Raw genomic sequence first — 23,457 nt, 5'->3', positions numbered from 1 at the left:
CTCCACATGTGTCATATTTGGTTGCCCGTTGTACCCATTCCCTAAATGTCCTCCGTGTTCTCAGCGGTACGTCGTGGGGAGTGGATCGAACCGTCCTACTTCACCTATATCGGTCGATCGTCCGCTCAAAGCTGGATTATGGGAGCTTTGTATACTCCTCTGCACGGACGTCCATCTTATGCTGCCTCAACTCTGTACAACATCGGGGTTTACATCTTGCGATCAGAGCGTTCTATACTCGTCCTGTCGAGAGTCTTCATGCTGAAGCTGGTGAGTTGCCACTAACCTACCGGCGCGATATACTGCCTGTTGGCTATTGTCAGTGCCTGACCACCCGTCTTATCGTTCTTTTTTTGACATCTCTCTCGACCGTCAATACGAAATGTATGTATCTGCCATGCTACCCCCTGGAGTTCGCTTTTGTCGCTTCTTTGAGCAACTTGATTTTCCACTCCCTGCAACCTTTAGAGTGAGCGAGAGCCATACGCCACCTTGGCTCCAGGCTCAGGTCCGCGTTCACCTTGACCTCAGGTCACTCCCAAAGGAGGATACCCCAGCTTCGGTATACCGCTCGCGGTTTGTCGAACTTCGTTCGAAGTTCATTAATACGATTTTCATTTATACAGGTGGCTCTAAGACCAATGACGGTGTCGGGTGTTCTTTTATTGTCAGGGCACACAGTTTCAAATACCTGCTCCATGGACATTGTTCGGTCTTCACAGCTGAGCTATTTGCCCTCTATCAGGCTGTTCTTTACGTCCGCCGCCACCACCATTCTGCTTATGTCATCTGCTCTGATTCCCTGAGCGCCATACAGAGCCTCAGTGTTCCGTACCCGGTTCACCTTTTCGTGCACCGGATCCAACACTCTCTTCAGCAGCTGGCGGCCGACGGTTCTCCGGTTGCCTGTATGTGGGTTCCTGGTCATGTTGTAATCCCTGGGCTGTGGTCCTCCAGCCTCGGACAGCTTCTTGTTGTGTGCCTTCATCTGATTTTAGCAGGGTCATTTGTCAGCGCATTTTATTGCTGTGGCATGCCAATTGGTCTACACTTACTGAAAACAAGCTTCGGGCCTTGAAACCTCTCCCCATGGCTTGGACAACCTCTTCACGCCCTTCTCGGCGGGAGGAGGTCATTTTGGCCCAGTTACAGATTGGACACTGCCGGTTCAGCCACCGCCATCTGCTGACAGCTGCGCCGGTGCTGTTCTGCCCATGTGGGCAATTGCTGACGGTACGCCACATTTTAACATACTGTCCGAATTTTAATACACTGTGCATTGATCTTGGCCTGCCATGTACTCTGGACAAAATTTTAGCGGATGACCCAGGAGCAGCTGCTCGCCTTCTTCGTTTTATCCACTTGACAAACCTGTCTAAGGACATTTGATTATGCTGTCTTGCCTGTTAATGTGCCTTCTATAGTGTTGTCCTTTTTAGTTGCTGTTTTAACATTGTGCCTTGCAGTGCGCTCATAATTTAGTCTGGGCGCTAATGACCACTGTAGTTGTGCGCCCTAAAACCACAAAAAAAAAAAAAAAGACCACATTGCTGTTATCAGGTGCTCTTATGGACTGACTGGTGGGGTTTAGTGATGCACTTTTATAGTCTCCCCCTTTCCCTCTGATCGGCTGCTCCATCAACTGTCCGCACCCAGCATCCCTATCCCCATTCCCCTGCTGGCTGTACCTCTGCTGTTCTTCCATCTCCCTCCGAAGTCAGTTCAATATCGATTATCTCATTTCTCTTCTTGACCATTCTAAGAGCGATGTCCCATACATGACTAAGGATGAACCTGTTGTCATGATTTATCAGTGGTTCCCTTGCCACATATCAATTCCTTAATGACTGTGATAGTGAATTTACCTGGTTGTGCATAATAGGTCTAAGGGAAACCAAGTTAATTGTTGGATGTTTTTACCGACCACCTGGCTCCACTGTGACAGTTGTAGACTCATTCAAAGAAAGCCTTTGTTCAGTTGTGCGTAAATACCCAGATCATGTGGTACTAGGTGGTGGTGACTTTAACCTATGGAGTGTAGACTGGAAAGTGTGTGGATTCATTGGAGGGGGTACAGACAGTCTTGTGAAGTACTTTTGAATACATTTTCTGAAAACTGTCTTTAGCAGCTACTTCAGCAGCCCACATGCATTGGAAGCATCTTGTTCATCGTAGCTATAAACAGGCCGGACCTTATCGATGGAGTCAGTATAGAGACGGGGTTAGTGATCATGATTTCATCATAGCAGCTATGATTATGAAAATTAATAAATCGGTCAAGAGGGCTAGGAGAGTGTTTCTGCGAGAAAGAGTGGATAAGCAGTTGTCAGCATCTGATTTAGACAATTAACTGCAATCATTTAGTTCCAGAATGATGGAAGTAGAGGAATTATGGGCACAGTTTGAACAGAATGTAAATCTTGCTCTGGTCAAGTATATGCCTATTAAGTGGATTAAGAATGGAAAAGACCCACCATGGTTTAATAATGAAATTCGGAAAATGCTGAAGAAACAAAGACTGTAGCATTTTCAGTTCAAAAGAGGGTGCACAAATGACAACATGCAAAAATTAGTAGAGATTCATGTGTTTGTGAAAAGATCTATGCATGAAGCATACAACAGCTACCCACATCATACCTTGTCTAAAGATCTGATGGAGAACCCAAAAAAATTCTGGTCCCATGTAAAATCACTAAATAAGTCTAAGTCTTCCATCCAGCCACTTGTTGACCAGTATGGTTTGGCAGTAGAAGATAGCGAAAGGGAGGTTGGTTGGTTGATTTGGAGGGAGGAGACCAAACAGCAAGGTCATTGGTCCCATTGGGTTAAGGAAGGATGGGCATGTACTTTCAAATGAACCATCTTGGCATTTGCTTGTAGCTATTTAGGGAAATCTTGGTTTAAACCATCATCCTCCCAAATGCGAGTCCAGTGTGCTAACCACAGTGCCACCTCGCTTGGTAAAAGGAAGGATGAAGTTTTAAATTCCACATTTAAGAAACTGTTCACCCAGGAGAATCATACAAATGTACCGTTGGTTGATCATCACACAGAATCCTGTATGGATGACGTAATAAATGTCACTGGCAAAGAGAACTGAAAGATTTGAAAGCAAATAATTCATCAGGTCTGAATGGACTCCCAGTTCGGTTTTACAAAGAGTACTCTATAGCATTGGCTTAACTAGCTTGCATTTATTACAAATCTCTTGCCCAGTGCAGTCTCAATAGAAAAAAGTGCAGGTGACTCCTGTATATAAGAGAACGGTCTCGGAAAATTACAGACTAACATCTGTAACTTTGGTGTGCTCCAGAATCCATGAACAGGTTCTCGGTTCAAATATAATAAATTTTCTTAAGACTGAGAAGCTTACGTCCACATATCATCATAGTTTTAGAAAGCATTACTTGTGTGAAACTTAGCTTACTCTTTCCTCACGATATACTCTGAACTATGCATGAAGTGCAACAAACTAATTCCATATTTCTAGATTTCCAGAAAGCATTTGACACAGTGCCCCATTGCTGGCTGGTAACAGAGGTACAAGCCTATGGAATAGGTTCACAGATATGAGAGTGGCTTGAAGACTTCTTATGTTATAGAACGAAGTATACTGTCCTCAATGGCAAACGTTCATCAGAGACAAGGGTATCGCCAGGAGTGCTCCAGGGAATTTTAATAGACTGCTGCTACATAAATGATTTGGTGGACATGGTGAACAGCAATCTGTGGTTGTTTGCTAATGATGCGATGGTGTACAGTGAGGTCTCGAAGTTGACTGACTGTAGGAGGATACAAGGTGACTCAGACAAAATTTCTAGTTGATGTGATGAATGACAGCTGGCTCTTAATGTAGAAAAATGTAAGTAGGAAAAACAAATTTCTAATGTTTGGACGCAGCATTAGTAGCGTCCTGCTTGAAGCACTCGCATCATTTAAATGTCTGGGTTAATATTGCGAAGCAATATGAAATGGAATGAGCATCTGAGGATTGTGGTAAGGAAGGTGAATAGTGGACATCGGTTTATTGGGAAAATATTAGGACAGTATAATTAATTTGTAAAGGAGATTGCATATAGGACACTAGTGCGACATATTTTTGAGTTCTGCTTGAGTGTTTGTGATCCGCACCAAGTCGGATTGAAAGAAGACACTGAAGTAATTCAGAGGACGACTGCTAGATTTGTTACTGTTAGGGTCAATCAGCATGCAAGTGTTATGTATGTGCTTTGAGAGCCCAAGTGGAAATCCCTGGAGGGGAAAAGACATTCATTTTGAAGAACACTACTGAGAAAGTTTGGAGAACCAGCATTTGAAGTTGATTGCAGAATGATGCCACTGCCACCGACATACATTTTGCGTATGAACTACGAAGATAAGATATGAGAAATTAGGGCTCATATGGAGACATATAGACAGTCGTTTTTCCCTTGTTCTATCTGTGAGTGGAACCGGAAAGGAAACTACTACTTTTGGTACAGGGTAACCTCTGCCATGCTCCATATGGTGGCTTGTGAATTATGTATGTAGATGTAGATGTAAACACAGTCCGAGAAGCTGGATCTCTGTGTCATAACCTTGATGTGGTCATAATCCATTCCATGTAACTCCGTCAGGCAAAGTTCTGTGACAGCTGACTTGTTAAGCTGCTGCGTCCAGTGTGCCATTGGTGTTTTTAGTAACAATCTTCAACAGTACGCACCTCAAACCTATGTAGGTCTTACTACATTGCCAGGATATTTGATAGACTTTGGATTTCCGTAGTCCAAGCTCGTATTTCACACTGTAGAGTAGTGGTTGTGTCTGGCTGGTGGACATAAGACCATCTTCACTTCATGTTTGTGGAGAACTCGTCCTATCTTCCTGGATGATGCAATGTCCTGACGAGTCTCTTCTGGTCCCATCATTTGTGCAGAGGGTATAGGACATTGGGCTCTCTGAATTTGCCACTCCTTGTAGCCATTCTTGCAGAAAACCACTTCAGATGTTCAAGTTCATAGTTTATACTTCCATTGTCAGAGAAGGGAGCCCTAAATACCAAAATTTTGAGCATGCCATTCCTCTGAGTCGGGTGGTGGCAGCTGTTGGCATGTAAACATAGGTCGGTGTAAATCTTGTTCCAGTAAACACTGTGGCCACAAGTGCTGTCCACTCTTTTTTTAACCAGGACATCCAGAAAGGAGAGCACTCCATCCACTTTGACTTCCATGATAAAATTGATGTTCTGGTAGATGGAATTCAGGTGTATAAGGAAGTCATTAGCTTGTCTCTTCCATTTGGCCTGGTAGACGGAATTCAGGTGTATAAGGAAGTCATCAGCTTGTCTCTTCCATTTGGCCTTATAATGAAGGTGTCACCTACGTACCAGAAGAAACATGTAGCTTTCAATTGGGCTGATTTCAGGGCTTCCTCCTCAGAGTAATCCATATGCATATTGATGACAACTGGTGAAAGTGGGTTCCCCATGGCTACTCCTTCCATCTGCTTGTAGGAGCCACCATCGAAAAGAATGGATTATGACGACACTGAGCTTCTGACACAGACGTCCTACCTCTGGAACTGCATCACTAAGGAATCTATTGAGATTCAAATAAGGGTATCACTGATAAATCATGAATGCGGGTACACACCTTAGGCATGGGATTTTGCTATTAGAATAGCCAAGAAGAGAAATGATATACAAGACATCTCAAACTGTCTTCAGGGGCAGGTGGAGGAGCAGCAGAGGTACCGCCAGCATGCACATCTATGTGCACACCTAGGACAGAACACTGTACCAGCGGGAGGAATGGGGCAGAGATGCTGGGTATTGCTGGCCAATAGAGCAACTGATAAGAGGTACATGGGGAGGAGATAAAATCATGGCGCTGGCCCTGCCCCCATCAGTCAGTTCCATCAGCACATCTGATGATGGCAATGTGGTCATTTGCCGATATTGTGCCCACTGGACACTGGTAATTCGACATGAAGTACACCAGGAGAAGCTGAAGAACCACAAGATAGCATTTATTTGTTTACACCAAGATTTTTACTATGCTGCTTGTGCTATTGACACAATGATAAATACTTGGTCTGAATTCTGTGTCAGTGTGTTTGCTGCTCAGATAATTCTGAGTTATACGATTTAGTTCAAGAAGTGGCTGAGCATACATAATCCTTAAATTGTATTGTAGACAGTTTCTTTTGATTCACAGCAGTATGTAACTTGTCTCAGAAAGTGTCCATTTGTAGCTCATATTCTGATTTTAGTGATACAACAATATTAAGTTATGTTCCCCCTGCACTTGTTGTTTTGAAATGTGATTACAAGGCATGGTCTAAATCAACATCAAAATAACAGGCGAGGTGATCAGAGGTATGTGTAGGCATGCTGTGGCAGGCAGGGCACATTGAAAAAGACCATTCAAGGATTCCAATGGGGCAAGGTACCTGGCCGAGGAATCTTGATCAGACAGACCGGGATGCTGTAGTCATTGATTGCACGCTGTGGTCTGGGGCATATTTCCATACTTGATGTTTATCTCCTCCTTCAGGAGGCATCCTCAAGGGCAATGGAGGTATTTCCACAAAACTGATGCCACAAAGGGTCCAAAGCTGGCCATGGAAGCCTGCATTGTATGATCAATTTAACGTTAAGTGGATTTTATTGTGAACTGAGTTGTGGTACGGTGAAAGTGTTGGTTAAGAGATGTCTTTGTATATTCATTTCTTATGTTATTACTTAACTCCTAAATAAACTGATGTTTCTTACCCTAACTGATAATTTACATCACTATGGCAGCAATGCTCTTTAGATGTATCATATTTCAGGATGTTATTAAATCGGTTTCTGTTAGCATAAAACATTGCTCTAAGAAACAGAATGTGGCAGAAAAGAATAACACGAGAGTTGTGTTCTAGTGATTTAATTATTTATACTTTCTCATTCCAGACAGAAAACTGAAATGATATTCTATGACTGTGAATACACCACATTGTTTTTGTTGCATGCCAAAAGGCAGCAATAATATATCCAACAATGGAAAATCCAGGATGGAATGTAACAATATTATGAAAAGGGAAGTTGCTACTCACTATATAGTGGAGACGCTGAGTCACAGATAGGCACAACAAAAAGACTGTCACAAATAAAGCTTTCAGCAGCCAGTAAGGCCTTCATCGACAATAGACGACACACACACACACACACACACACACACACACACACACACACACACACACACACACACACAAGCAAATGCAACTCACACACATGACTGCAGCCTCAGGCAACTGAAACCACATTTTATCTATTGTTGACTAAGGTATTACTGGCCAAAAGCTTTATTTGTGACAGTCTTTTCGTTGTGCCTATCTGCGACTCAGCGTCTCTGCTGTACAATAATATATCTGCTTGACAAGAAATTACTCTACTTCAATTTATGAGCCATTTAAAATGTACTCTGGCTTGTAACTAGTTCCAGGTAATTTTATAAAGCCCCTCGAAGCACTCATTCTAAGATTCTTCTATTATTTCATAAGGTAACATATCGACCATAACAAGTCCTCAGTGGTCTAAATTATTTCAGTGCTCAGTATATGTGAATAAAATCACTAAATACCACACACCATAGGAGGATGTTGCTCTAAAGTTAGCAAAGTGAAGAAAACTTGTTTTCATTACACTCTCAGGTGACAAAAATCATGGGATACCTCCTAATATTGTGTTTGATCTCCTTTTGCCCAGCATAATGCTGTAATTCAATGTGGAATGGACTCAACAAGTTGTTGGGAGTCCCATGCAGAAATACTGAGCCATGCTGCCTCTATAGCTGTCCATAATTGCGAAAGTGCAGCCAGTGCAGGATTTTGTGCATAAACTGACCTTTTGATTATGTCCAGTAAATGTTTGGTGGGATTCATGCTGGTCAATCTGGAGGGCAAAATCACTCCCTCAAATTGTCCAGAATGTTTTTCAAACTAATCGCAAGCAATTGTGGCCCAGTGACATGGTACATTTTCTACCATAAAAATTCCATCATTGTTTGGGAACAAGAAGTCCATGAAGGACTGCAGATGGTCTCCAAGCAGCTGAACAGAACCATCTCTGATCAATTATTGGTTCAGTTGGACCAGAGGACCCAGTCCATTCGATTTAAACACAGCCCACACCATTATGGAACCACCACCAACTTGCACAGTGCCTTGCTAACAACTTGAGTTCATGGCTGCATGGAGTGTGCACCCCACTTGAATGCTGCTATCAGCTCTTACCAACTGAAATAGGGACTCATCTGACCAGGCCATGGTTTCCCAGTCATTTAGGACCCAACCAATATGGTCAGAAGCCCAGGAGAGGCCCTGCAGGCGATAATGTGCTGTTGGAAAATGCACTCTTTCGGTCGTCGGCTGCCATAGCCCATTAACATCACTTTTCGCCGCACTATCCTAACAAATACATTTATCATATGTCCCACATTGTGATCTGTAATTATTTCATGCAGTGTTACTTGTGCGTTAGCACTGACAACTCTATACAAATGCCCCTGCTCTCGGTTGTCAAGTGGAGGCCATCAGCCATTGCGTTGCCCGTTGTGAGAGGTAATGCCTACATCTGGTGTTCTTGGCACTCTCTTAAGACTGTGTATTTTGTTGTATTGAATTCCCTAACAAACCCAAAATTGAATGTCCCCTGTGTTCAGCTCCAACTACCATTCTGCGTTCAGAGTCTGTTGATTCCCACCATGCAGCCATAATCACATCTGAAATATTTTCACATGAATCACTTGATTACAAATGACAGCTCCACCCATGCACTTCCTTTCATACCTTATGTACATGGTACTACCACCCTCTGTATATGTGCATATCGCTGTCCCATGACTTTTTTCAAATCAGTGTACCTGAATCTTGTTCACAAGAAACGATAATATACCATGTCACAGCTAGAAAAATAGGTTTTTCAGAAACTTAGTGCTCACTTCTTTGGAATGGTAATAGTTTTATCACTAAATATTATTGGATGGAGCTTGGCAATAGCTGACTCTGCTGTCCTACAGGTTATGCACACTAAGGGACTTGCAGTTTAAAAGGTTCAGGGGTTGTATGTATATTTAATGCATTATTTTTCCTTCGCTAACTATCCTGATGTTCCCATATATTGGGCTGTAGAGGACAGGCTGAAGTTGCTAAACTGTTTTTGTACCTCCTGTTGTGCGTGCGTGTGTGTGTGTGTGTGTGTGTGTGTGTGTGTGTGTGTAGGTGGGGGAGGGGGGGGGGAGGAGTGTAACCAGACCTAGGCAACTCAAATTGCTTCCAGAATAAATCTTTCACACTGCAACTAAGTGTGTGCTGTTCTTGAATAGCTCAGCTGGTAAGAGAATTGCCTGTGAAAGACAAGGTTTGGGTCCTGGTCTGGCAACAATTTGAATCTACCAGGAAGTCCCAAAAATAGCAATGACTCTGATGCATAGTGAAGGATTCATTCTGGAAACAATCCTTTAGACTGTAGCGGAGCCATTTCTTTGAAATATCCATTCTTCCAGGACTACTAGTCCAGAAAGGTATGCAGAGGAGCTTCTGTTAAGTTGGGAAAGCTGGAGAAGAGATGAAGCTCTGAGGTAGGGGCATGTTGTGTGCCTGCCCATCTCAGTAAAAGTATTTACAGCTTAATTGTGATGAAGTTTAGACCCAAATTGCTGTATTACTGTACAGTTTTCTTACTGATTCGCAGCACAGTTCCTTGTATTACTCCTCTTCTCCATTCACACGGATTCTCTGGGCAGCAACATTGATGTGAATTTATGTTGCAAAGGTCCTTCAATTAACAAACAGTCCTTGGCTATTGCAGTGGCCTAGACATGAATCTGTATTTCACTATCACCAAGGATCAGGGGAAATAGCATGTGGATACTCCATGAATCACCACTTTAACACGTCGATATACTGCTGACACTCCATGTCCAATGTTGGGGGATATTCTCCAGGGTGACTATCCATCTTCCCACATGACAGCAATACAACTTTGTTAAAATTTAGTTAATCTGCGTCTACACCTACACTCTGTAAGATGCCATGAGGCTATACAGTGTACCTGTTTCATTTTTCTGTTTTCCTTTTCTGATGGGGGATGGTGCATCAGAAGCAAGATTGTTAGTAACTTTTTGTTAGAGCTGGAATGGTGGGATGTGTGTTGGAGAACGTGGTACATTTCTTGTACTTTAGGAATATTTGGGATTTGTAGTGTTTCTTACTCCATTCTGTTGTTCGTCTCTGTGACACTCTCATGCTGACTATAACAAAACTGTGATATAACATGCATATTTTCTATACCTTTCATAAACCCAACTTGGTGAGGGTCTGAGACTGGCAAACATCACTGAATAACTGCTTGAACAAGGGTTTCGTTGGTGGCTTCTTACATGCTTTAATAAAGCCACATCTGATATCGGCCTTCACCCATGATTACTTTTGAGTGATTGTTCCATCTCAAATCTCTCAAGACAGAAATTGTGAACTATCACCAATTGTGCAGTCAGATAATATCGGATCTTTCTATCTATTTACATGCATTACATTTCTTTATGATTATGGCCACCCTCCAATCCAATCTTTGCACCAGGCATTCGTAAGCTGTGTATAGTTGTACACCGTTATCAGTTACTGATAGCAAGGCTTTTGTGTATGCTTAGAACAGGTTGTTACATATAAAATCCTGGAGGAGATGATTCCTCTGCCAGAGCAGGAAGCAGAGTGTAGCAATAAAAGTCTTATTGTGGTGGTAATAAATAACTGATGGTTGATCTCTGTATGAATATGTCACAGAACTGGCAGGTGATGCATATCCATATTTATTTTGAAATGACTTGCTGAAAGTGATTTATATTGTGAATACCTACCACGCTACTCTTGACTACACTATAAGCATCAAACTGTGAACTGAATCACAAAGATTAACCATGAATGTAGCGTGTTGTATGATGTATGCTGTTCAGACATAATTTATCGTGGTTTCTGAAGTTGAACTGAATGATTATCGCAATGGATAAAAAATTTTTATGCTTACGAGAACTTAGTTTTTAGACTTATGGCATCTGGCTATGTGAGAGATTTAAATATGTATATAATATTAGTTTCTGTACGGAGGGGCCAACCAAAGTAATATTTCAGAATAGAAATGGAGTTTGTGATCTTGCTCTCCCACATATCACCAGTAATTTTTTTCTATCTCTTCAAAAAGATTAATAACTTTGTTTCAAATGCTTTGAGAGGAGTAAGATGTACAAATTACTTTTTTTTTTACTTATCTTCATTTTCTTGTTGTTGGCTGCAGTATGTCTAGGGGTAGATTGTTGAGGATGAAATTTTTTAACTTTGTGGGTTCCAGATGACTAGATAAATATTAAGAATGCCTGTTGCATGATTTCTGATTGCACCTGTTTATTATTATTATTATTATTATCATCATCTTCTGTATCACACTGACTTTACAATCTCCACTTCCATAAAACCAACAACTACATTGCTATTGCCAAAATTAAAAACACGTCCGATTCCATCAGAGGCATGCCCACTACTACTCTTCATTCTGCAGTACTAACAATTTTCCAAAGAGTTTACAAAACAAGAGAGTTTACAAACTTTCTTGACAGAAGGAGAATCTTCACCAAGTTCTATCATTATTTTACAAATGAGTCCAGAAATAAATTTAACTATTAGCATGTTGTTGTTGTTGTTGTTGTGGTCTTCAGTCCTGAGACTGGTTTGATGCAGCTCTCCATGCTACTCTGTCCTGTGCAAGCTTCTTCATCTCCCAGTACCTACTGCAACCTACATCCTTCTGAATCTGCTTAGTGTATTCATCTCTTGGTCTCCCTTTGCGATTTTTACCCTCCACGCTGCCCTCCAATGCTAAATTTGTGATCCCTTGATGCGTCAAAACATGTCCTACCAACCGATCCCTTCTTCTAGTCAAGTTGTGCCACAAACTTCTCTTCTGCACAATCCTATTCAATACCTCCTCATTAGTTACGTGATCTACCCACCTTATCTTCAGCATTCTTCTGTAGCACCACATTTCGAAAGCTTCTATTCTCTTCTTGTCCATACTAGTTATCGTCCATGTTTCACTTCCATACATGGCTACACTCCATACAAATACTTTCAGAAACGACTTCCTGACACTTAAATCTATACTCGATGTTAACAAATTTCTCTACTTCAGAAACAATTTCCTTGCCATTGCCAGTCTACATTTTATATCCTCTCTACTTCGACCATCATCAGTTATTTTACTCCCTTAATAGCAAAACTCCTTTACTACTTTAAGTGTCTCATTTCCTAATCTAATTCCCTCAGCATCACCCGATTTAATTTGACTACATTCCATTATCCTTGTTTTGCTTTTGTTTATGTTCATCTTATATCCTCCTTTCAAGACACTGTCCATTCCATTCAACTGCTCTTCCAAGTCCTTTGCTGTCTCTGACAGAATTACAATGTCATTGGCGAACCTCAAAGCTTTTACTACTACTCCATGAATTTTAATACCTACTCTGAATTTTTCTTTTGTTTCCTTTACTGCTTGCTCAATATACAGATTGAATAACATCAGGGAGAGGCTACAATCCTGTCTCACTCCCTTCCCAACCACTGCTTCACTTTCATGCCCCTCGACTCTTATAACTGCCATCTGGTTTCTGTACAAATTGTAAATAGCCTTTCGCTCCCTGTATTTTACCCCTGCCACCTTCAGAATTTGAAAGAGAGTATTCCAGTCAACATTGTCAAAAGCTTTCTCTAAGTCTACAAATGCTAGAAACGTAGGTTTGCCTTTTCTTAATCTCTCTTCTAAGATAAGTCGTAAGGTTAGTATTGCCTCACCTGTTCCAACATTTCTACGGAATCCAAACTGATCTTCCCCGAGGTCCGCTTCTACCAGTTTTTCCATTCGTCTGTAAAGAATTCGCGTTAGTATTTTGCAGCTGTGATTTATTAAACTGATAGTTCGGTAATTTTCACATCTGTCAACACCTGCTTTCTTTCGGATTGGAATTAATATATTCTTCTTGAAGTCTGAGGGTATTTCACCTGTCTCATACATCTTGCTCACCAGATGGTAGAGTTTTGTCAGGACTGGCTCTCCCAAGGCCGTCAGTAGTTCTAATGGAATGTTGTCTACTCCCGGGGCCTTGTTTCAACTCAGGTCTTTCAGTGCTCTGTCAAACTCTTCACGCAGTATCGTATCTCCCATTTCATCTTCATCTACGTCCTCTTCCATTTCCATAATATTGTCCTCAAGTACATCGCCCTTGTATAAACCCTCTATATACTCCTTCCACCTTTCTGCCTTCCCTTCTTTGCTTAGAACTGGGTTGCCATCTGAGCTCTTGATATTCATACAAGTGGTTCTCTTCTCTCCAAAGGTCTCTTTAATTTTCCTGTAGGCAGTATCTATCTGACCCCTAGTGAGAGAAGCCTCTACATCCTTACATTTGTCCTCTAGCCATCCCTGCTTAGCCATTTTGCACTTCCTGTCGATCTCATTTTTGAGACGTTTGTATTCCTTTTTGCCTGCTTCATTTACTGCATTTTTATATTTTCTCCTTTCATCAATTAAATTCAATGTTTCTTCTGTTACCCAAGGATTTCTATTAGCCCTCGTCTTTTTACCTACTTGATCGTCTGCTGCTTTCACTACTTCATCCCTCAGAGCTACCCATTCTTCTTCTACTGTATTTCTTTCCCCCATTCCTGTCAATTCATCCCTTATGCTCTTCCTGAAACTCTGTACAACCTCTGGTTTAGTCAGTTTATCCAGGTCCCATCTCCTTAAATTCCCAACTTTTGGAAGTTTCTTCAGTTTTAACTACAGTTCATAACCAACAGATTGTGGTCAGAATCCATATCTGCCCCTGGAAATGTCTTACAATTTAAAACCTGGTTCCTAAATCTCTGTCTTACCATTATATAATCTATCTGATACCTTTTAGTATCTCCAGGATTCTTCCAGGTATACAACCTTCTTTTATGATTCATTAACCAAGTGTTACCTATGATTAAGTTATGCTCTGTGCAAAATTCTACAAGGCGGCTTCCTCTTTCATTTCTTCCCCCCAATCCATATTCACCTACTATGTTTTTCTTCTCTCCCTTTTCCTACTGACGAATTCCAGTCACCCATGACTATTAAATTTTCGCCTCCCTTCACTACCTGAATAATTTCTTTTATCTCGTCATACTTTTCATCAATTTCTTCATCATCTGCAGAGCTAGTTGGCATATAAACTTGTACTACTGTAGTAGGCATGGGCTTTGTGTCTATCTTGGCCACAATAATGCGTTCACTATGCTGTTTGTAGTAGCTAACCCACACTCCTATTTTTTTTATTCATTATTAAACCTACTCCTGCATTACCTCTATTTGATTTTGTATTTATAACCCTGTAATCACCTGACCAAAAGTCTTGTTCCTTCTGCCACCGAACTTCACTAATTCCCACTATATCTAACTTTAACCTATCCATTTCCCTTTTTAAATTTTCTAACCTACCTGCCCGATTAAGGGATCTGACATTCCACGCTCCGATCTGTAGAACACCAGTTTTCTTTCTCCTGATAACGACGTCCTCTTGAGTAGTCCCCACCCGGAGATCCGAATGGGGGACTGTTTTACCTCCGGAATATTTTACCCAAGAGGACGCCATCATCATTTAATCATACAGTAAAGCTGCATGTCCTCGGGAAAAATTACGGCTGTAGTTTCCCCTTGCTTTCATCCGTTCGCAGTACCAGCACAGCAAGGCCGTTTTGGTTAGTGTTACAAGGCCAGATCAGTCAATCATCCAGACTGTTGCCCCTGCAACTACTGAAAAGGCTGCTGCCCCTCTTCAGGAACCACATGTTTGTCTGGCCTCTCAACAGATACCCCTCCGTTGTGGTTGCACCTATGGTACGGCTATCTGTATTGCTGAGGCACGCAAGCCTCCCCACCAACGGCAAGGTCCATGGTTCATGGGGATACACTTTAGCCTGAAATACATTTGGGAAGACGATGGTTCAATCCTGCGTCCGGCCATCCTGATTTAGGTTTTCCGTGATTTCCCTAAATCGCTCCAGGCAAATGCCGGGATGGTTCCTTTGAAAGGGCACGGCCGAATTCCTTCCCCATCCTTCCATAATCTGATGAGACCGATGACCTCGCTGTCTGGTCTCCTCCTTCAAACAACCCAACCCTGAAATACAATACATCATGTACAAAATCAAATGACATTCATTTAGTTAAACAGCTGAAATAATGCTCACCTATACAACATTTGAAAATATTCCTGGTATCGACTATTTCTATATTTTAAAAAAAAGGTAATGTTAGAGGAGGGTGTCCCATTATAATATCACCCTCACAAAATTTGGAAACTGTGTTTACAACATTTTGTGACAGACTACAAGGTTTTCCAAATGGTGTACAAAATGATGCCAAATGATAGAATACAGATGTATAGAAGCATCTGATATATAACATATCATGGAAAACATAAGAAAAATATCTACTATACAATTCATAATCTGTACATAAATCAGGATATGGTATTCAGATTTTCAGATCTGTGGAACATACTGTCACAAGACAATTGAAACAAGATCAAAACTATAGAAATAAAGACAGGGACAATGTAAGTTACTAGAATTACAAATTATTACATCCATACATTCAAACCTTCAAAATCTGTAAAACAGAAGAGAAAAATTTTAGAGCTTAAGTATATGACAAGTGAGCCAACTCGAAAAGCTCACGATGGGTACAGATCAGAAGAATATACTCAATCATGAGTAGGAATATAGTACAAAATCAATCCGCCACACAAACCATAGTATTTAAGCATATGTTGACTCATGAAAGAAGAAATATAAAATAATGGAAAAATATTAGGGCCCAAGTTTACAATGTGGGGATTGATCCATGTCGGGTGCAAACCAGCAAAAACTGAATAAAGCTCATAATCATATCAATTAATTAATTCATATGCAAAGAGTAATTGTAATAAGCATCCAGTCTCAATCAATCTAGATTTCACCCATTCTAGCAGAAAGAGCTGGAGTCTGTTGAGGAAATTAGGCAGTGCTACAGTACTTAAGAGGCTGTCACTTGGCACAAGTGCTTCCGAGATTTCAGTTGACCTGAAACACACCTTCAAAATCCAACTAAAGGCACGTGAAAAGAAAGAGGTTTCCAGAAACCTGAACAATTTATTAGTCAATAATCCAACCAACACGGACATTGTGAAAGAAGTGGAGACAGAAGAGATTACCCAGTCTCTGAAGCTAATGAGGAAAGGAAAAGCAGCCAGACCTGATGAGATCCTACCAGAAATCTTGAAGGAACTGGGAACTCTAGGAAGAAGGTGGCTCGCCAAGCTCTGCAAGGAATATATCAGTACAGTTGCTCTCCCCAAGATCTGGAAGGAAGCAAAAGCCATTGCTGTGTTGAAACCCAGAAAGACTGGAGATAACCCAAAGAACTACAGACCAATATCCCTGCTATGTACCTCCTATAATTTATTCGAGAGAATATTACTGACTAGATTAACTCCGTACATTGACGCCAACCTTCCAACATATCAAGCCGGTTTTCGAGCAAGCAGAAATTGTTGCGATCAAGTGCTGTCCCTCACAACTTACATAGAGAAAGGCTTCCAAAACAAGATGAGAACTGGATTGATTCTCATAGATCTTACATCAGCTTACGAAACAGTGTGGATCGAAGGACTATTGTTCAAGCTAACTAGAATCATAAAATGCAAACAGACCTACACACAACTGAAGAACATGTTAACAGGCAGGAAAATCAAAGTCTCACTTCATGGTACGAACAGCAAGAGCATGGTTCTGAATAATGGTCTGCTGCAGAGCTTGGCACTAGCACCCGTTCTCTTCAACCTGTATATAGCTAAGATGCCAGATAACAAATCAAGTAAATTTGCATATGCTGACAACCTGGCCATCGCATATCAAAGTAAAAATTTCAACAATATCGATGAAACAGTGAATGCAGACCTGGATGTCCTGAACACATATTACTCTAAGTGGCACCTACACCCAAACCCTAACAAAACAACCAGCACCATAATGCACCTTAACAACAGAGAAGCACATAGAAAATTACAGCTTTCTATGAATGGACAGCAGATCAGACATAAGAATAAGACTAAATACTTGGGTGTGAAACTAGATCACTCTCTAATGTACAACACACGCATACAAGACACAAAACAGAAACTAAAATCCCGCAATGCTATCCTTTCGAAACTGGTTGGAACGGCATGGAGATGTTGGGCAAGCACTTTGAGGACATAAGCACTAGCTCTTGTCTACAGCATAGCTGAATACTGCTCACCAGTCTAGATGAGAAGTGCACATGTGTCTAACTAAAGTGGATGTTCAGCTGAGAGAGACAACATGAATAATTTCGGGAATATTCAGGGCCAGCTACCCCCTATGCCTGGCTCCCTGTCCTAGCCAACACAGAACCTCCTGAAATCAGGCAATCACAGTTAGCCCTAGGAACATACCAAAAAATCGTAGGCAACCCGGACCTCTCTATCTACAAAGATCTAACAGCTATAAACAGGCTTAAATCAAGAACAGCTTTCTGGAAAATCAGCGAAGAGCTTCGAGGCTTCAACTCAGAAACAACATGGAAGGAACTATGCACACAAGAACTGCAATTTGGCGGATGACCCCAACAAGAAGATTAAAGGACTCAACCTCCCAAGGAAACTGTGGACAACTTTGAACCACCTAAGAACATGTGTCAGCACATGTAAGCAACTAATGAAGAAATGGGAGCTGTCGGACAGCTCCAAATGTGAGTGTCATGAAATCCAAACAATGGACCATTTACTCATGTGTGAAGTGTACAGATATGATGGTGATTTGAAAGATGTACACAGACTCAGTGACTCAGCCTTAAAGTGGCTTGAGAGTATTTGTAATGTTGTATAGTATTATTGCCATAGTTGTATAAGTTTATGTTAATTAATGTAAGAATGATTGCCTTTGTATATGCCAAACAAGTAAATAAATAAATAAATTGTGTTACTCATGATAAATACAGGTAAACAGATTCATAATTAGCAGTGATGGTGGCACAATCCAGTAGCTTGTATGAAAGCAGACATGTATACATCTTGTTATATTGCCTACACTAGTAAAGGTCTTCCACACCATTTGCTAACTGTCCATACAAACTAACCTACATACATAGATACCTAGAAGATTCATTCACAATTGATAAAAAAATAAAATACCTACTGATTTAAAGTTGCATAATGTACTGGAAAGTCAATCCCCCTACTTGAAAAAACATACATTTATGTGAAATAACACTGTCTTCAGTAGTCTTGGATAAAAATTCACACATATCAGTCACAATACTGTTGCAATTGATAGATGCTTGAGTATATTACCCAGCACCTATGATCTCTTGTAAGTTGACTGGTCCAGTAGGGTACAGCCATTCAGCAGTGTGGGGAGTGGATCCACCCAAATCTTTCAGTTTTCTCCCTAAAGTTCTCATCACACACTTCAACAGACAGGTAACTTCCTGCCTAGCATTCACATCAAATCCTGAAACATTGTTGTGTGTTCTAAAAGTGCTGTTCAATACCTTCTTCACATCACACAAGATATGCTCTCCCTATTCATTTTTCAAAATCAGTTGTGTGGGATTTATGGCAGGTGAAATTAAAAAGTGTTCACATATGAACCATTAATAAACAAAGTTAAATGCAATAAAAAAATGAACTAACAAGGTGATACACACAGATATACTAAGATACTATTCCTAATTTTTACAGCATAAATTATGAACATTGTCCCATTTCAAAATTGCAAAGTGATCTACTCATTTAGTCTCATGGCATATATGTATCATTCTAAAGAACAAATCTATTACAAAACGTAATTATACAGAGTGTTACAAAAAGGTACGGCCAAACTTTCAGGAAAGATTCCTCTCACACAAATAAAGAAAAGATGTTATGTGGACATGTCCGGAAACGATTAATTTCCATGTTAAAGCTCATTTTAGTTTCGTGAGTATGTACTGTACTTCCTCGATTCACCGCCATGATTTCATACGGGATGCTCTACCTGTGCTGCTAGAACATGTGCCTTTACAAGTACGACACAACACATGGTTTATGCACGATGGAGCTCCTGCACACTTTAGTCGAAGTGTTCGTACGCTTCTCAACAACAGATTCGGTTACCGATGGATTGGTAGAGGCGGACCAATTCCATGGCCTCCACGTTCTCCTGACCTCAACCCTCTTGACTTTCACTTATACCCCCTGCGGGTTCGGGGGTAAGAATAGGCCCGCGGTATTCCTGCCTGTCGTAAGAGGCGACTAAAAGGAGTCTCAAGCGTCTCGGCCTTATGTGATGGTCCCCTCTTGGGTTTGACCTCCATTTTTCCAAATTTTCGTTGTTAGTGCGTGCCATTTGGGGAAGGACGCCTTACGTGGTGTTTTTCTATTGGTCCATCAGGCACCACCATCTTGCATGCTACCTATTGTCATGTGGCGGGATTTACACCCAACGTCTTCTGGGTTGCCTCCTTCTCGTCTTGTGCGCAATCCCCTTCTTAGCACCCACGACCACTGTGGACCCTTTCAACACCTAAAATCCAGCACGGTAGCCAGTCCGTTGTGGTGGGGTCGTCATGTACCCTCTTGGTGGTAGCCCCCTGACCACGCAGGGATCGCACTACAGATGCCGGAGCTGTTTCCTCCCCATGCATGCCAAGAGTATGTGCCCATCTTGTCTGGGGCACGGGGACTCTGGGCAATGGGATATCGGCCAGGTACACGTTGCTTTGGCTGGGTGGCGCCCTTGGGGAGAGCCCTCGTTCGGAGTAGGTGGCATCTGGACGGATGTGGCGCAATGAAGTGCAATAAATCGCACTAAGCTGGTGGTCGCACGGCCACCAGCGTCTCTAAGCGAGGCAGAGTTGACTTTGATGCTGCGCAATATGACCCTCAGTCGTTCCCCTCGTTGGCTGCGCCGTGGGAGGGACGTGGATATAGTGCCAAGCGGGAGCCTTATGTACCACAATACCTTGTCTGCAGCAGGACTGATGGTGACTCGTTTCTTATGACGAAGCCTCTGTTTTTTGTGGAACAACTGGAGGATAAGTTTGGGGAAGTGGCGGGGTTGTCTAAAATGAGGAATGGGTCCATCCTCCTCAAGACGTCCTCCCCAGCCCAGTCCCGAGCGTTGCTCTTGTGTGATAAGCTGGGTGACGTCCCTGTTACCGTCACTCCCCACAGTAGCTTAAATATGGTCCAGGGGATTATTTACCATTGTGACCTATTGTTACAATCCGATGACGAGCTGAGAGCCGACTTGGAACGACGTGGTGTACATTTTGTCCGTCGTGTACATAGAAGACCCAAGACTAACAGGGTGGCCACCGGTACCTTTATCTTGGCGTTCGAGGGTGCTGTCTTGCCCGAGAGGGTCAAGGTAATGGTTTACCGTTGTGATGTCAAGCCATATGTCCCTCCCCCGATGCGGTGCTTCCAGTGCTGGAAGTTTGGGCATATGTCCTCCCGTTGCCCATCCAGCGCCACATGTCGAGATTGCGGACACCCCTCTCATCCCGATTCTCCATGTGCGCCTCCACCTGTATGTGTCAACTGTGGGGAGCACCACTCTCCATGCTCGCCGGATTGCCCCGTCCTTCATAAGGAGCGGAAGATAATGGAATTTAAGACCCTGGACCGGCTTACTTATCGAGAGGCAAAACTGACATTTGAAAGGTTGTATCCTGTTTCCCCTCGAACATCTTATGCTGCAGCCACGTTATAGTCGCCCTCACGGGCGGCAGTTGTCACCTCATCTGTGCCGCCTTCAGTGGGCCATCGGGGCCGTGCATCTCTGTCTGCCCCCCTAGTGTCTGGGGGCAAGCCTTCCTCTGTTGCCCCCTTAGCAGTTGGGGGAAAACCCTCTTCTGTCGCTCCCCCCACGCTTACTTCGGGAGTGACATCTGCTCAAAAACGGGGGAGGGGGGCTCGATCCCTCCCCCTCCTTCTCTGCCGGCGTTGCCTCTGCCAGTTCCTCTCTCGTGGAAGGGGTCCCTCGGGGCTCTCCCTTCCTCCGTTTCTTCTCCTACCCAGCTGGATGTCAGCCAGTGGCTGAAGGTTCCGCCACCTGCTGGTCGTAGGGCTTCTGCGTCGTCGTCAGCCTCCGACGCTCCTTCAGAGAAGCTCTCCCAGCCCTCTAACCCTAAGGACAGACTCGAGAAGAAGTAACGGAATGTGTCCAAGAAGAAGGACGTTCCGGCAGTTTCCGTACCACCTGCTGTAAATAGTTCTGAATCCGGGGATGAGGTGGAGATCCTCGCCTCTGCCGCGGATCTCGCCCTCACGGAACCCTCGGGGGCCTTTCCTATGGACACAGCTGACTCTCCCCCGGTGGCAGCAGTTGGCTCTGAGGTGCCGTCTGCCTCTTAGTCGCCTTCACGCCCTCCCAGTCCCTTTCTGCTTCCATTCTCCAGTGGAATTGTGGCGGTTATTTCCGCCACCTGCCTGAGCTCCAGATGCTTCTGAGTGTTTCCCCTGTTCTCTGCATTGCTCTTCAGGAAACTTGGTTTCCTGCAATGCGGACCCCTGCCCTTCGCGGTTATCGGGGATACTATAAGAACCGCGCTGCCTGCCAATGAGCGTCAGGTGGAGTTTGCCTCTATGTTCACAACTCTGTCTGTAGCTCGCCAGTACCCCTTCTGACGCCTTTAGAGGCAGTCGCTGTCAGGGTTGAGCTCTCGCCGGCTATTACTGTTTGCTCTGTTTACATTCCTCCAGATGGGGAGCTCCCCCGACATGTCTTGGCTGCGCTGCTGGCTCAACTCCCGCCACCATTGCTGCTTCTGGGCGATTTCAATGCCCACAACCCCCTATGGGGTGGGACTGTCTCTGATGACCGTGGTCGTGCCGTGGAGCACGTGTTGGCTCTGCTCGACCTTAGCCTCTTGAACACCGGTGCTCTCACGCATTTCAGTGTGGCCCATGGCTCGTTCTCGGCCATCGATCTCTCTTTGCAGTCCCGGACTTGTCCCATCCCTCCATTGGAGAGTGCATCCTGACCTGTGTGGTAGTGACCATTTTCCCATCTATTTGTCACTGCCCCATTGTCATTCTTCTGGGCGCCTGCCCCACTGGGCTCTCAACAGGGCTGACTGGCCGGCTTTACTTCCGCTGCCACCACTGCATCTCCCCCAGGTGAGGTGGTCCGTGTCTTGACCACGTCAATCATTTCTGCGGCCAAGGCTGCCATCCCCCGCTCTTCTGGACTCCCTCGGAGGAAGGCTGTACCCTGGTGGTCGCCGGAGATTGCTGAGGCAATTCGCGACCGTAGGCGGGCTCTCCAGCGTCATAGGCGGCACCTGTCTCTGGAGACCCTCATCGCCTTTAAGAGGCTCCGTGCCTTGGCCCATCGTCTTATTGCACAGCGTAAGCAGGAGTGCTGGGAGAGGTATGTCTCATCCTTGGGCTCCCGTGTCTCCCCCTCGCTCGTGTGGTCCCAGATCCGGCGGATTTATGGATACCAGACCCCTATGGGTGTCCCTGGGATCTCCCTGGACGGCGCTGTCTGCACGGACGCTGCCGCCATTGCTGACCACCTTGCCACGCACTTTGCTACGAGCTCTGCGACTGCAACTTACCCCCCCTTCCCCCCCTGCCTTTCGCTCTCTAAAGGAGCGAGCCGAGCAGACGCCATTATCATTCCACACGCGTCGTTCTGAAAAATACAATGCTCCTTTCAGTGAAAGGGAATTCCTCGCTGCCCTCGCCGATTGCCCTGATACAGCACCAGGACCAGACTGCATCCACGTGCAGATGCTGAAGCATCTCTCCAGGGACTGCCAGGGGCACATCCTCACCATCTTTAACCACATTTGGAGCGAGGGCATGTTCCCGTCGCAATGGCGAGAGGGTGTTATTGTCCCCATCTTGAAGCCCGGTGCGGACCCACTGGCGGTGGACAGCTATCGTCCCATTACCCTCACCAACGTTTTGTGCAAATTGCTCGAACGTATGGTGGGGCGGCGTTTGTGTTGGGTCCTTGAGTCGCGCGGTCTCCTCGCTCCATCCCAGGGTGGCTTCTGTCGGGGCCGGTCTGCTGCGGACAATTTGGTGCGGCTGGAATCTGCGTACAGCCTTTGCCCAACGTCAGCATCTCGTTGCTGTATTTTTTGATCTGCAGAAGGCGTATGACACCACATGGAGGCGTCACATCCTTGCTACGTTGCATGAGTGGGGTCTTCGTGGTCAGCTCCCGGCTTTTCTTCAAACCTTTTTATTGCGCCGCTCTTTCCGGGTGCAAGTCGGTGCCGCCTCTAGTTCCTCTTATATACAGGAAAATGGGGTCCCTCAGGGCTCGGTGTTGAGCGTCTCCTTATTTCTAGTGGCCATTAATGGT

Source organism: Schistocerca nitens, chromosome 2, assembly GCF_023898315.1.
Source record: "Schistocerca nitens isolate TAMUIC-IGC-003100 chromosome 2, iqSchNite1.1, whole genome shotgun sequence".
NCBI classification, from domain to species: domain Eukaryota; kingdom Metazoa; phylum Arthropoda; class Insecta; order Orthoptera; family Acrididae; genus Schistocerca; species Schistocerca nitens.
Note: the sequence above shows the minus strand (reverse complement) of the source record.